The sequence below is a fragment of the Meriones unguiculatus genome, chromosome 9 (assembly GCF_030254825.1).
Source record: "Meriones unguiculatus strain TT.TT164.6M chromosome 9, Bangor_MerUng_6.1, whole genome shotgun sequence".
NCBI classification, from domain to species: Eukaryota; Metazoa; Chordata; class Mammalia; order Rodentia; family Muridae; genus Meriones; species Meriones unguiculatus.
In genome coordinates this window covers 14,910,541-14,923,496 of record NC_083357.1, presented here as the reverse complement: position 1 = coordinate 14,923,496, position 12,956 = coordinate 14,910,541, and the positions used below count along the sequence as shown (strand labels likewise).

Sequence of the window (12,956 nt, the reverse complement as noted above, 5' to 3'; positions counted from 1 at the left end):
TAAGAATTACAGAATTTTAAGAGTAGGTTAAGAAAAAAGGTCTCATAACTCAAAACAGTAGGCTATATCAAAGATGTCTGCAAAATTAAACGATCGTGGACTGTGTGGCTTAAACTGTATACATTTATCTCTCATGCTGCTGGAGGCTACAAAATCCTCCAGCAGGGAGCAGAGTTCCTTGGTGTCTGGTGAGGGTCTATGTTGGTGCGGATCCTTATCTTCTTTTTGGGTTTTCATTTTGTTTTTGAGACAGTGTTCTGCCCAGTTCACGAACCCCAAAAGACCAGGAATAAACAGACTCCACTGTAAATACATGAGGTTCTTTTTATCACAAATTACAAGCTGCAGCTTGGGCCCACACCTCCCACCGTCGAAGCGGTGAGAGCCGAGCGCCCCGTGCCCAGGTTAGTTGGGTGATTTAAAGATTCTGGTCCATCCCAGAATGCCCAAGGCATGGGCGATTCCTGCCTGGCAAGCATCTATTGGTCAAAATGCTACATTTTGAATTGATTGGCTATAGGAAGGTCCCTAGATCATAAGGACCTAGTGTCTTTCCCTAGGGGGATGTTTCCTAGCAACTGTATCTCTAGTGGATGGAGAAAGAATGTAGTAAGGCAGTTCTTCCCCTCAGGGCATTACTGGACTTATCCACCCACCTAGTTCAGGCCTTAATTAATAATAGCTGCTAATTTTTAAACTTTTGGTCTCTCAACAGGGTCTCTCTAGAGAGTCCTGGCTATCCTGGAACTTACTATATGGACCACTGGCTTCAAACTCACATTGATCAACCTGCCTCTGCCTCTTTAGTGCGAGGATTAAAGACATGTGCTACCATACTAGTAGTTATTTAGCTTCTTGATGGATCCTTACTGGGTGGAGAACAGAAATAAGAAACCTAGTGTCTTTCCTTGTCAATTTTTAAACATTTATTTATTTATGTATTTATTTATTTAGTGTGTGTGTGTGTGTGTGTGTGTGTGTGTATTTGCATGCCATAGTGCCCCTGTGAAAAGCAGAGGCCAAGTTGCAGAAGTCAGTTTTCTTATTCCACCATGGGAGTTCCAGGGATTGAATTCAGGCCATCGGGTTGCCAGCCTAGGCAGTGAGTGCCTTTATGTGTTGAGTTATCTCATGAGCCCAGATCTTACTGTATAACAGAACGTTAATGGCATCATGAGGGCCTCATGATCTTACTCATTAGTAATTTCTGAAGACCCTAACTCTGTAGATACTCACTGGGGATAAGGATATCAAAATTCATATTTTGAGGGGATGCAGTCCTTTAGTACGTGACACGTAGATACCTTCTGTTAAATCTGAGTGAGAAATTCATAATAAAATTGTAAGATATGTTCACTGACATTTCCCTAGACTTAGCAGTGCGCACAGACCTCTGAGAATTATTCTTCTCTATTTCCCCTCATCTAGCATCCCTTACCAGCCTACTTGTACACATTCTGGACTATCTTCCTGTTTGGATGCTATAGTTAATTTTTATTTAAAATTATTTTTAATGTTTATTATGTGTGTGTTCATGTATGCATGTGAATGTATGTGTGTGTATGGACACACATGTCATGGCACATGCCCCTGGAAATCAGAGAACAACTGATAAGAGTTATTTCTCTCTTTTCACTGTGTGATATCTGGGATGAGACTCAGGTTGCCTGGCTTGGTGGCAAGTGAGTTTACTTGCTGAGCGGGCCCCACTCGTTGTTAATTCTGGTTGTTAACAAGCAGTTCCAAGCTGCAACCTGCAAGATCACCTGCTTCTCCATCTCTGTGCTTCGACACTGCTTAGTACACTGAAAAAAACAAGAAGGTTGTTCAAAGAATGTGTATGCCTGTCATAGCAGTTTGTACCATCTGCCTCTGACTTTTCTTTTTTGGCCTTTCTTCCCATCTTCTGGGCTGGGGTCATATCCTGGCTCTCTCAGCTGTTCTTTACTGGTCAAATGTTGACACAGTTGTTATATTTTTCCACATGACACGTGACTCTTAGACCTTTGTGTCTTGTCAACCCTTCAGGAGTTGGTGGAAACTTTTCCCCACCAGCTATGTTTGGTTATTGGGGAGGCATTCTAGTCATGTTGTTCTCTAGGTTTGATCCCTAGAGCAGCACTTTGGTTCTCTGGAAATCTGTCAGAAATGCAAATTCCTGTGCCCCACCCCAGACCTACTGAATTAGAAACTCCAGGACTGGTGGCCAGCAATCTGTGTTATAGTGAACCCTCCCTCTGGATTCTGAGGCATGCTAAAAATTGTGAAGCAAATGCCCATGTTGGTGTGCCTTCTTAACTTTAGCTTCAACCATATACAGCTCTTCTACTGTCAGACTTTTAAGTAATCTGAGTTAATCTTTTTCTATACACAATTCTAAAATGGTGTTTAAACGTATTTTCTTAGATTTTTCCGTTTTGCATCCCAACAAATGGCATATATTGTTTGCACTTCCCTCGCAACCCATCTTTCAAGAGCATGTAAAAATCCTATGACACAGCCTCCAGCCAATTGTAAGTCCATAACTACAACCACCCCTTTGTCTAACTTTCACAAACCAAGCCAATGTTCTCTCTGATCTTAGTAACTCACGATCAGTTATTATTAACTAGGGAGGGGTCTATAATCTAGAGTCCTCTGACATTATCTATACTAGCCATTCCCAAGGTATTCCTGACTCTCTCTCTTCCTTTCCCACATAAATCCCAGTAAAAGCTTTGGTCTGCATTTTCCCTTCACTGTCAACCAAACCCAATGTTTTTCCATACACCTCTGCATCTCAAAGCATCCCATCTTTCAGGAAATATAAGCCATAAAAATCTTTTTTCAAAACATTGTCCTGTGTCATCACAGTCACCCTGTAAATTAAAATCTTGTGGGTATACATCCAAACAAGTGACTAACAGAAATAGAAGCAATGTGACAAGTAAGGTAGTTATAAAAAAAATGGGACAAAAACAGAATAGGAACGAAGAAAATTAGATGAAGCCTGGAAAAAAGTCATATATATCAAGCACTTGGTGAGGCTCCCCCCTTTGCAGAAGAAAGGGAAGTGGTGAGCTAGTACTTCAAACTGCCAAAGAAAACATTTAATTACCTGAAAGACTCAAGAAGTCAAAAGACAACAGCCATGTTCAGAGAAGCAAAGCTTTTCCTGGTTTGGGGAACTGAAAGATCCTATCCAATCCTGGATTCTTTATGGAGACTATTGAAAATGTAGCATCTTGCCTTGCTCCCAAGAACAAGCTGTGGAGAGCCACTTCTTTTCCATCTTTCAATTTAGATTGTAGCATAAACTCCAAAGCATATTTAGTAACCTCATCTGATGAATGTTGTGTTTGAGTCAGGATTTCAGAAGTCAGGGTCTGGTGTTTGCTTTCCTAATGATTCACTTAATCTAAAAAGAACTTTACGGCACATAGATCTAATCCTTCTCAATTCATTTATTTATTTGCTCATTTATTTATTTATTTTTCAAGACAGGGTTTCTTTGTGTGTAGCCTTGGTTGTCCAAGTTACTCTGTAGACCAGGCTGGCCTTGAATGCAGAGATCTGTCAGCCTCTGCCTCCCCAGTGCTGGGATTAAAGGTGTGTGCTCCCATGCCCGACATTTTTAACTTGCACATTTTAGTCCACAAATTTAAACATTTCTATTATTCATTATTTAATTGGCCAATTAGGGAGGGAAGTAATAATGAAACACATAAAAAGGAGATATATTGATTTATTCAATATGGCCACATAGTGGGAAGCAAAGGGGTCCAGTGATCCCCAAGTCAACCTTCAGGAGTTCTGACAAGAGGTTTACATTAAAATGGAGAGCAAGAGATAGTTGTAAATTGAGTAGTCCTGCCTGGTTAAGGTGTGATCTTGACATCTCTGACCTATAATTGTCTCAGCTCACTCAAGTCTATCTTGCAAAGTGGTCTGAGAAGTTGTCCAAAGTGTGAATTCCGGGAAGCAAGTTCTTCCTCTGAGGGGCACTAGGCCTTCAGTGTTGTTTTCATTCCTCCAGGAAGAAATACCTCAAAAAACGTTTAATTATTTGGAGTATAACGGTTCTACAGTCCAATGGCCAAAGGGAGGGGCCCAAGTATCTCCTTCCCTACCGGGGTGGTTATGTTAGTGGTCTGGAGTAGTGGCTTTCCAAGGTCTCTTTCAGTGTTACTAATTTCAGTCGAGCTGTTAGGGCTAGCGAGGAGAACAGGCAGTGTGGGGTCAGATAAAGAGCACCTTCAATGCTTTTAATAGACACCCAGGTACCGCAGGCTTGCATGGTGACTCTCAAGGACCGGTCCAACCATTTAGGAGTGACGGAGAGATGGTTTATGGAATGGAATCGCAGCATCATAGGATAGCTTGCGTTGTCAGGTCTCATAGTCTAATCTCAATTTTAGGCAGAGTCAGTAGGAACGACTGAGGCACAGCCACAGACAGGGTCAAAACAAAATGTAGATAGGGGAGGATAGCAAGTCATGCTTGCTCCAGTATTCACATCACTTCTATTAGTCTGACAGGTCTGGTCGTAGTCAAGCAGCAAATTTGAACCCAGGGGGCCATCTTGGGGTGGCAAGCCGTGAAACTGCAGTGAAAGGTTGACCCCGGAAAAGACCTGAGTCGGGGGCAAAGTAGCAAGGTCAGTGAAGCAGGGAGAAGCCTGGGGAGGGCTGGCGCGAGGGCGGGGCCCTGGGAGACTGGCGCCTGCGCACGGGCTGCCCGGGGGGGCAGGGCCGCGCAGGCGTAGTGCGCGGGCCCTGGAGGGCGGAGTCCAGGAGGGTGCCGGCCGAGGGAGGGGGCGCGGCGTCGGTGAAGTCCGGCGCTCCCTCAGGCCGTGGAGGCGATGCTGGCGGCTGCGGGGCCCGCGGCCGGGCGGACCGGCATGTGACGGGACTGCCCCTTGCCTCTCTTCCATCCTCGGGCCGGCAGGTCGCTGGGCGACCGGCAGCCGGGCCGCGGCAGGAGGCAGCGCGACCTCTGCACGGTGAGAGCCGGGGTCAGGGCCGGGGTCCTGGGGCGTCCGAGGCTGCCCGTCTCGGGGAGGGGGCGCGGCGCCGGAGCACGGAGGGCCGGGTGTCCTTGGCCGGCGCTGCTCTCGGACGACCCTCGGGCCCCCGCCGGGTGTCCCGAGCCGCCTGCGGTGCTGGCAGGCCGGATGCCCCTGCTCGGTGGTGCTGGGACGGGAAGGGGCCGCGGGATGCCTGGGCTACAGCCTCCCTGCACGGGGGAAACCAGGGCGAGGTTAAGATGCCCTGGATTTCAAAGCCAGGATGCTGGTCTTGGTAAGGGAAAGTACCCCAGAGCCCGGAATGAGTGGGGTTTAAATTTTTTTTTTTTTTTTTTTTTTAAATCACTGAGTCAAAACAAAGACACGCCCTAAAACACGTCTGGAGAAAGAACTTTGGTGGATTACACCGTATCTATAGGTTCAAGCGCCTTTTCCCCTCCTCTCTCTTCTTTTGGCCATCTATTTTTATACAGTTTTAAAATGAACCTACTTTCTTGACAAAGTAAAGGGAGGGGTTAATTCGTTTGAGGTGGTTGTTGGTAATAAAGCCTGATTGTGAATTTCAGTAATTGCAAATTCATCTTTGCTGGCTACCTAGCCAATTAGGCTTGCTGATCATAGAATAGGCCTTAGCAGTAGAAATAGCTGGTGCACAGACTCTTTGCTGTCCAAGATGGGAATGTCCTGTTTCACTTAAAGGAGAGAGAAGCCAGGTGTGGTGGCGCATGCCTTTGATTCCATCATTCAAGAAACAGAGGCAGGTGGATGTCTGTGAGTTCCAGGCTAGCCTGGTGTACATAGCAAGCTCGAGGCTAGCCAAAGCTATGTAGATGTTGTCTCAAAAAACAACAAAAACAAAAAATCTGAGGGGGGGGAATATGTATGAGAATGAGCTTTTACCTTTTTTTTTTTTGAGTAGCCGTTTGAAAGAGCATTTTTTTTTTGGTCGAGAACATTAAGTATTAATGGTATATATGTATTTAGACAGCTGATTAATGTATCGTTTAGACTAAAAAACTTTAATCAAATTTAATGTGAAAGATAAGTACACAATATGCCTTATAGTGTGAAATCTATAATTGGTAAGGATGTAACATTGATGAATGGTTTGCATGGTTAAAGTCAGTCTTCTTCCCTCACTTTGTTAATGTTTGTGTCTGTCTTAATTTGTTAAAGCGCATTGCTCTTTTCTTACATGGTAGTTTTCCTTGTTATCAAAAACACTGACCTCAGTCTCTAGGTTAAAAATACTTTAAAACCCTTAACCTGTAATTTCTTTAATGTGCCATAACAAGAAAGCTAGAAACCATCCTGGGACCAGGAACCTTTTTATTCTACCTTTCCTCAGGTAGAATGTTTTACTTGTTGCTTTTACTGATTTTACCTTTTTTTTTGGGGGGGGGGAGAGAAGAAAATTTTAATTTCATGTTTAGAAGTCCTTCAGTCTTTCCCTGATTCTGGTGCTTAGCTGCATTCTCATTTCATCTATAATTACACGTGTCCTCACCATTCGACTATTTGCCGTTCACAGAAGATGACATCTACCATCATTTCCTCTGTCCAGAATTGTCTTCCTTGTAAACTTTTTGTCCTTAAAGCCTAGCTGAAGTATTGAATTTGAATTTTGTCCAGGCATCTCCTCTCTGGCCTTCACTGATCCAGTAGCACCATGCCATTGTGCACTTTGCCTTTTGTCGGTTGGTAGTTAATGATTTGCTTATATGTGTCTCCCCCAGGGTTTTGAATTTCTTTTTAAGTTTGCTGCTACAGCACATACTGCTAAAATCTGTTTACTGAATGCATTTTGAGGAGAGGGTCCAGGTTTGAATGTAGATTTAAGATAAGCAAAATATGTTTAGACTGTCTTTCAGTACCAGAAAATTTAGAAAAAAAAAAACATTATTTAAAAAAATGATATAAAAAGATTATGTGTATTGGTGTTTTGCTTGCTTGTGTATCTGTGTGTGGGTGTCAGATCCCAGGAACTGGAGTTGCAGACAATTGTGAGCTGTCATTTCAGTGCTGGGAATTGAACTGAGGTCCTTTGAAAGAGCAGCCAGTGCTCTTTACTGCTGAGTCATCTCTCCATCCTGAGCATAACTACTTTTACTTGTTTAGGATGAAGTAAAATGATATTGGTTAGAAATGACATCCTAATTATGGTGGAAAAAAAGTCAATTTACTTTAAGGTGGAGGGCTGAAAAGGTCATGGAGGGTGAGTGTTCGTCTGGACCTTTATTTTGAGGTGTGGTCATTTACCCACAGTCATATGTGTGGAAAGGGACAGAGCTGGGAACAAAATCCTATACTTTTGGCCATCTTTGTAGTTCATTTTTACTCCTCTCTATCCTAATTCGAAATATAGCATTAAAAAAAATTACGTTGATCTATTTGTGTGTGTGTTCTCACATGCTCATGCTCCTGTTCTTCTCTCTCTCTCTCTCTCTCTCTCTCTCTCTCTGTGTGTGTGTGTGTACATGTGTGAGATCAGTTGTGGGAGGAGGTTCCCCTTTCTCAGTATGTGGGCTGGGGATAGAGCTGTTAGGCTTGATGGCAAGCCAACACCTTAACCCACTGAGCCATTTTGTCTTGATTTTTCTTTAGAAAGAGTCTCACTATAACCCAGGCTAGCTCAGAGCTCAAATGGGTTGCTCAGCTCAAGGAGACCTCAAGTCTCTGTAGCCAACCCTTCTTCCCCTGAAGCCTTCTGAGTGTTAGGATTACAGAAACAAGCCATCTGTGCTTAGCTTCTAATTATTTTTTAAATTTATTTATCCTTAATTTATATGTGCTGGTATTTTGCCTGTATGCATCTCTTTTTGAGGGTGTCAAATCTTGTGAGCTGCCATGTGGGTACTGGGAATTGAACCCAGGTCCTCTGGAAGAACAGTGCTCTAACCTCTGAGCCACCTGCCCAGCCCTAGCTTCTAATTTTTAATAAAGGTTTTAACATCTTGGTGAGGTCTGAGATAATTGGTTATTTATTAGAAAAGACATATATTAGATAGGTCTTGAAATAAAGATATGGAAAATCAAATTCAATAAAGATATTGAATTTTAAAGATTTAGTAGATTATTTGGTTGCACTGTAAAATAGCTTTGAACAACTAAAGCCTGAAAACACAAGCAGCTTGTCTCTGTCTTGGTCTAACCTCGGTGTCACAGCTCCTGACCTTGCTTGTGAGTTTCTCACTGCTCCATGGAGCAGACTGTTTGTGTTTTTCTCCTCCTCAAGCTGCCACTCCTAGGGACCTAAAGCCCTTGAGTGGCTGAGAAACATGATAGCTCATTTGGGAAAATGGGAGAAACTGGACCTTTCCCACTCCACTGGGCTGTAGCCTGCTTGTACTTTGGTGTTGGGAGCCTCTGCTCACCATATGGAGATCCTGCACAGTTCCTTCGGATGGTAAAGTGAGAGTTTGATGTAATTGGGCTACAGCTGGATAGCAGCATGGCTAAAATTACATGCATGGCTTCTGTGTTATGACAAGAGCTGCTGATTACTCCTGTGATAGTTTTTAAGGACAAAAAAAAAATTATTGTAGATTTATGTTTCTAAAACGCCAGTTTTCAACTGTGTGCTTGGCGTAGTAGGCCTGACCAGTTCTAAAACATTTTTTGTTTTAAAGTGGGCAAAGAAACATCCCTGTTTCTTGTCAGTTCCATATAATTTTGTACTATTGATTGCTGTATAAATGTAATCTTATTAATCTGTATACAGTGTCATAGAGAATGGTTACTTATTTATTTCTAAGTGGATATATGAGTTACTTACCATTCTTTAAGTTGTGCAGTTAGTATATTTAGGTGTCCGGGACTGCCTCACTAAAATGCCACACCCATTTGAGTTCAGGATTCTGCAGGTAACATATTGCCCTGTATTCATCGTGGTTTTTTGTTTTTATTTTTTTATTTTTATTTTTTCCTGTAGCCTAAAAGCCCATGGGAGGAATTACAGCATCAGAGGGTATGAAGGTTTTATCAATTTCAAAAGCTCTTGCTAGATTTAGTTTTGAAAGATTTGTACTTCTTCCAGCAGAATTTAGTTGACTACTTTGTCATATTTTCATGGACTTTGGTTTTGAGTGTATCTGTTAAAAAAGGAGGATAAGAGTATTTTCTGTGTAGCAGTTAGAAGGCACATGCAGGTTTTAGTCTAGTTTTATTTTCTCTCTGTTAGAGGAAATATTTTTACTAATTTTTATTAGCATTAAAATTCTAAATATTATTTTTGTTGCTTTTTGTATTTATTTATTGAGACAGAGTTTCATGAAATCCACGCTCACCTTGAATCCTGATCCATTTTACTCTACCGTCTATTAATTATAGGCACATACTAACATATTTGGTTTATTTTTTGGTACTAATACTTGGTAGCTTAATTTTTTTTTTTTTTAAAGAATCATTGACCTAAAAAAAAATATGTTGTAATTAGCTGGGCTTGGTGGTGCACACCTGTAATCCCAGCACTCAGAGAGGCAGAGGCAGGTGGATCTCTATGAGTTCAAAGACAGCCTGGTCTACAAAGTGAGTCCAGGACAGCCAAGGCTACACAGAGAAACCCTGTCTTAAAAAAACAAAACAAAACAAAAACAACAAAATTTTATTATTTTGTCTTTTAATTGTGAGGTCTGAGTTTGATGACACCCCACCATCTGAAGCATGTGTTCAATAAACTTCTGGAGCCATGCTCCTGTCTCCGGCCCCTCAGGCATGGATTGTAGTCATGATCCATATGAGCCATATTTTTGGTTGGTGCTTGCATTTAAAAGATGAATTATGGGAAAAAGTATTACTTAGAACATCTAGCAGGATGATCCTCATACTTTTCAGACTTAGAACTCTGTTGCACTTTTAAGTAGTATTGAATACCTTAACAGACTTTGCTTATGTTAATTTTAATTTTTGTTACTTATCAAAGTAAAAATATACATTTAATTTTGATTGCTTAAAGTAACAATACATTTGTAATATAGTAATATTGTAATAAATTTTAGACAAACCAAAGAGTTGATGAATACAGTGTATTTGTTAAAGTTTTTGTTTGTTTAGGCTTGACTGGAAGGTCATTTCTGATTTAACTTAATTATTCATCACTTAAAAAGCAACAAAACAAAATTTGTTATCTGCTCTTTTTTTGGGAAGTGATGTATTCTAAACAGATACGATAGCTCAGAACAATAGTTATCATGTCTACTACCCTGATAATCTATCAAGCCAGTGTTTCTTATTACTACCTAGAAGGTAGGGTTTTTGTTTGTTTGTTTGTTTCTATGTAGCATTATTTTATGGATGAGATGTAAAGGGATCTGCTGAAGATAATGTAGGTAGTTCTAGTAATCAATTGGATAGGCCCTGATCTGTTTTGCTTTAAAATGCACTATTCCAAAAGTGTATTATTGCTGTGTTAAAGATTAGACTTCCTTTTCTAGGCATGTGAAAGATATATATTAAAAACCAAACCAACAGTTCCTTACAGTTGAAGTGTTTCTTCTGTTTTTTTTTTTTTTTTTTTGCCTTTTTGTATTGATTAGTAGATTAATTTGAATATGTCTTGAAGGTCATCCTTGAGAGTTATTGGTCTTAAAAAATACTCTATGATACCTCTTAGGGAGATGGGTGATATAACAATGTAAAAATACATTAAGCTCTGTTTCTCCTAGGCTGTAATAGAAATAGATCATGGGAAGTAAAGTCTGAATTTTGAGGTGGAAGTGGAGATTGCATGTATTTCTTGGAAGATAAAAGACTGAGTAACCCTTTATAAGACAACGGGAACGTTGAGTGGTGATTTGGAAAGAACTGAGATTGAAGTGTGCTCATAGTGCTTTTTCCCTTTGCTCTGTGATGTATTGTACCTAATCTTGTGACACACGTGTCACATCTAATCCCTGTCTGATGGTGTGCTTGTCAGTGATAAGGGCTGAGTGTGAAGTATGAGTGAATACATGACAGCGGAAGAAGGCAAGAGATTTTTGGGAAATAACAAATCACCCAGTTCAAAGGAGTGACCAAGAAAGAAAGCCCTGGGGTTTGTTAGGTATAGGAGAGTTGAGGGAACCATAAGTGTGGGACCCAGGGATATACTGCACACTCTGCATTTGGAATGCCATCCAGGCTATAACTAGTTCTGGTTCATGTGCCCTCACGTGACAGTTTGTATTGGTATTGTCAGCCCTCCCACCCCCATATTTTCTCAGCATTTTGTAGCTTCCTGTCTCTTCAGTTTGCAACTTCTGATTGCTAGGTTGCGGATGCTGGGGTGTGACTCAGCCTGTTAAGAGAACAGCCAATCAGAATGCTCCTTTCTTTATGAGTGAATTGAACAGTCAGAAAATGTTATGTGTAGTCTTTGAGCTTAGCTCTTGTCTGGTGAGTTAGTTGATTTTATGTCTCAGAGCAAAGTTTTGGAGACTTTTTGCTTAAGGTGAGGCCTTGGGCTTTGAGGAGGTAGAACAATTTCTTTCTTTCTTTCTTTCTTTCTTTCTTTCTTTCTTTCTTTCTTTCTTTCTTTCTTTCCTTCCTTCCTTCCTTCCTTCCTTCCTTCCTTCCTTCCTTCCTTCCTTTCTTCCTTCTTTCCCTCCTTCCCCCCTCCCCCCTCTCCTCCCTCCCTCCCCCTCTCCTCTCCCCCCTCTCTCTCCCTCCTTTCCTCCCTTCTTCCCTCCCCCCTCTCCCTCCCCTCTCTCTCCCGCCTTTCTTCCCTCCTTTCTTCCCCTCCTTTCTTCCCTCCTTTTTTTCCTCCCTTCTTCCCTTCTTCCCTCCCTCCCTCCCTCCCTCCTTCCTTTCCTCCTTCCTTCCTTCCTTTGTTTCTTTTTAGACATTTTTCTGTGTATCCTTGAGTGTCCTGGACTCAGTTTGCAGACTAGGCTGTCCTCAAATTCACAGAGATCCGCCTGCCTCTGCGTCCCTGAGTGTTTAGATCACAGGTGTGTGCCACCACACTTGGCTAGGAGGTAGAGCATTCCTAAAGGTGTATCCAAGAGAACTTTTCCTCCTATTTTCCTTTTGATTAATAGCGTAATTTTAATATGAGTGGATCATCTTTGAGGATTATTGGCCTTAAAAATGGCACTGATAATTGCAAATGATCAAAATCTCCACTTTCTTTGTATGGACGTATAAAATGTGTGGGAATTGTTTTAAATTTACTTGCTCAGTTTCTAACTTACTCTTTTCTGAGTTGGGGTTTTATTATGTAGCCCTGGCTGGCCTGGAACTCAAAGAGATGCACTTGCCTCTGCTTCTTGCTTAGTGAAGCAGAAGCTTGGTGGGCCATAGTTTCTGTTTTTATGTTAGGTATTGAAAAGGCCAGGCGACACCTCATGTGTTACTAGATATTTTCTGTTTCCCACTATTCTCCACCTTTTAAAATGCAACAGGACAATCTCTAATCCTATGGTTTTGGGTTGCCTGCTTCCCCGCCTAGCTACCTCCCCACACTAAGCTATCATGATCTCCGATGAGTGAGATGGTAGTATACACTAGGGACAACAAAGAGGCAGCATCGAAAGGTTCTTTGACTAGTTCTTGTCATCATATTAATGATATTTGGTTGCAGCCTGAGTGCTTTGTGGAAATTTGAGAGCTTTCTCAGACCATTATTTCTTGGCAGCCAATGTTAGGGTTGAGAGTTACATTTTTTTTTTTTTTTTTCCTGAAGACTACAGCTGAGAAAAGCAGGAACTATGCATAATGGTTCTTAAGTTTGTAGAATGGGGTTGATGTTATTTTGGACAGAGTTGGTAGGCCAGCTTACAGGAAACAATTAGGTGGTATTTCTTTTCAGGGGATGGGGTGCAGAGAAGGCCATTTTTTCTTTGTCCTCCCACTTTCTGCTTGATCATAGTGTGGACTTATCAACCCTTAAATTTGGTGTTAGCTAGAATTATGTACTTGGCTGAATAGACTGTCTTGCAGTCAGTGTTTCTCCTGGATCTGAGAACTTCTACAT

The 12,956-nt window shown here is 41.6% G+C and overlaps 1 protein-coding gene across 6 annotated transcripts in view; it reads left to right on the top strand.

Annotated features, from left to right (window-relative positions):
• The first annotated feature begins 4,738 nt into the window (after nt 1-4,738).
• Ccser2 (coiled-coil serine rich protein 2) overlaps nt 4,739-12,956 on the top strand; it is a 130,750-nt gene continuing 122,532 nt past the window's right edge. For 3 of the 6 annotated variants that reach the window (XM_060390908.1, XM_060390909.1, XM_060390907.1), the window contains exon 1: nt 4,743-4,981. The gene's annotated coding sequence lies outside the window, so the exon portion shown is untranslated. Of the gene's footprint in view, nt 4,982-12,956 lie in introns of all 6 variants that reach the window. The other 3 variants (XM_060390911.1, XM_060390910.1, XM_060390906.1) reach the window with 3 other exon arrangements.